Below are 3,018 nucleotides of genomic sequence, written 5' to 3' on the forward strand. Positions count from 1 at the left end.
TGAACGTCTTCCCATTCGGGTACCTTTCGCAAAGAAGCCCACGACCAAATTTTTATTGGGAGCAATGGTTCAATGTATAACGATAAATATTCGATACAATCGCTGTAAAATTCTTCAAAAATGTCATTTAAGTCCTCATCATCAATCTCCATTTGGACGTTTTTGCGCTTTTTCTTCAAAATCGAGATTCGCACGGAAGAAATTCTCTTATCATTTCCATCTCATCACGAAATGCAGATGAACGAAATTTATCTTTCAATCGACCTTCAACAACTAATTTCAATTGAGACATTATTTCAAGAGCATCAAATGCTGTCACAACATCGCCTTCAAGCCGTTTGATGGAATCCTCGAAGATGTGACACTGATCTCTGATGAATATGAGCAACAGCTTGGCAAATGAACATTCGAAAAATTGTCGTAATTTTGGTGGCGATGTTTTTTCATCTGGATCTGTGAAATACATTTTCAACGCTTCAAATTGTGAAATTATTCTGTCAATGCATCCTTTGAATGCAAGAAAACGTGTGGATCCATATCCTAAAAGCTTCTCGTATTTGATGCTCGCATCGTCACAAATATCTTTCAATCGAGTAAAACGAACGGTGTGTTGTGCAAAATGCTTGTATATTTTAACGAAAATTGCCTCCACATCGAATAGTTCAATATTACTGACTGCGTAATCCACCGTGTTATGTGTTATATGGGCGTTGCAGCCAAAACCGTGAGAACAATTTTTAAATTAATCGCGCATTAAAGCGAAGACGTTGTTGTTTCCACCTCTGGTTATTCCACCAAAATTCACCTTTGCATTATCCTCACCAAAACCAGTCACTTGGTCCGAAATATTGAATTTTTCGCAAGCGCGTTCAATTTGACTTCCCATAGTTACGACTTTTTCATCACGCAAATCGACGGTTTCAATTACTTTGTTCGACACACCACTTTCAATCGAAAAATACCGTGCGACCATTGGAAGCATCTTTATGTTGGTATGGTTTGAGGCATCAGTTGTGATGATTGACTTTGATTAAATTGTAATTTCATTTTACTAATCATTATGGCATGTGCTTTAGTTTGGGAGCAGGTAAACTTTGGGTTATCACCGTAGATCGTTTGAATCAGTTTTGAATTGCAAATTGCCGAACGGAAGCTATGATTTTCTTGAACCATATGATATACCGAGACAGCTTCTTGTGCTGCGACTTTGATGTCAACTTCATTTGCCGCTGAAGAGATAATGAAAACAACATTTCAAATACGAAATATTACAGAAAAATCAATCGAAAATGTACGTGAATAGAATCGTTGCACGGAATGAGAGCTGGCTACTGCTCTTTCTGCCTCTTTATGTTTCGCACTTTCAGCATGCTCTTTGAGAGCGGTCACACCTTTTGAAGCCACTGAAATTTGTTTTCTGCAGAGTTTGCAATGTGCTTTAAAATTGTCGTTTGACACGGATTCAACCCACGAATACGTTTGCAACCATTTTGGGTTGAATGATTTTTTTCCGTCTGGCATGTCGTTCGAGTTAACAAGTTCAACGTCGAATCAATACCGATTTGCAAAATGTGAACACATTTATTGAAACCATTCGTCATTTTGCGCCCATCGATAATTAAAATTATTACTGATTTTTTCTCGGAACGTAAATGCATAAAAACAAACTGTAGACATAAACAAATCATGTCGTTTTCGTTAAACTTACCAATCAAAATTGTTTATTTGGATAAACAATCGTTTCATTTCATCGTGATGCATTTCGACCAGCTGTTTTCAGTAGCAATTTTCAAAAGTGAATTTTGCGAGAATTGCGTTACCAAGCAAATCCAATCAATAGCGACTTTATAATCCTTAGTGATTCATATTCATTATCGCTTACTACTCACTTTCTAGAAAGAACTGTCGCCAGTTTTTCAAAGCGATCGAAACAGAGATTAAAATTTTTAAACGACAAGGTTTCGATTGTCTTGATTATCGAATGATAGTTTATTTTTGTTTCTTAGTGTGTATAGCAGAATAAAGAAAATGCAACCGGCAATAAATACTGTTTTCACTGCCTATGCTATTGCAAATGGAACAATGAACATGAGAAAATGTTTGCACTTGTTGTCAAATAAATAATACTTTAATAGCCAAAATGAGAACTAAGTCGCAAATATCAAGGTCAAGAAAGTAGCTGATTAAGCGAAAAAGTGTGTTATCCGAATTTAGCTGTTCATTTTGAAGAATGATTTTCGTATTTTACCGTTTTTAAGGTGAAATTTTAATATTTTTTTCATTCGTTAAAAACGAGGACATTTTGACTGATTTTGAAAATCGCGGAGGACGCGAGGATCGTTCTCAAAAACGAGGACTGTCCTACTGAAACGAGGACGTCTGTGCGCATTAGCGATGCGTGATTTATCACTTTTTCAAACGATGAACTGCTTTCATGTGTTTATTGGCGTTACTTTCACTGGCAAAGCTTGCTGCACACACCGTGCATTGAATCCGCTCTCCGGTGTGATCTTTTTGCATGTGAATCTTCAACACTTGTTTGGAACGAGAATGTTCTTTGCATAAATGGCATTGATACTTACGGCAGCCACAGCTATCTTCATGAAGCTCTTTTGCAGCTTCGTTTGCGTATCCTCCGAAGCACTTGGAGCATTGAAATGGGAACTGATCGCTGTGTTTTGATGATAAATGCTGATTTAAATGATCATGTCGGACGAATTGTTTGCTGCAAATTGCGCATCTCATCGATTTACGTTGACAACCCGATTCATGTGTTTGCTTATCTTTCGGAGTGGCGAATCTTCGACCACACTTCGAACAAGCATTCGGCAGTTCAGCTTTGTGCGCCATTGAATGACGTCGGAGAAAAGTGTTTCTTGCAAACGACTTGAAACAAATTGAGCATTCGAATGGCTTTTCCCCGGTGTGAATCTGCATATGAACTGTCAAATATGATTTCACCACAGTCTGATGTCCGCAAATATCGCATTCAAATTGACAGGGATTGCATAATCGTTC

Source organism: Sitodiplosis mosellana, unplaced genomic scaffold, assembly GCF_009176505.1.
Source record: "Sitodiplosis mosellana isolate CC-2019 unplaced genomic scaffold, AAFC_SMos_1.0 Smas_scaffold_5, whole genome shotgun sequence".
Lineage (NCBI taxonomy): Eukaryota > Metazoa > Arthropoda > Insecta > Diptera > Cecidomyiidae > Sitodiplosis > Sitodiplosis mosellana.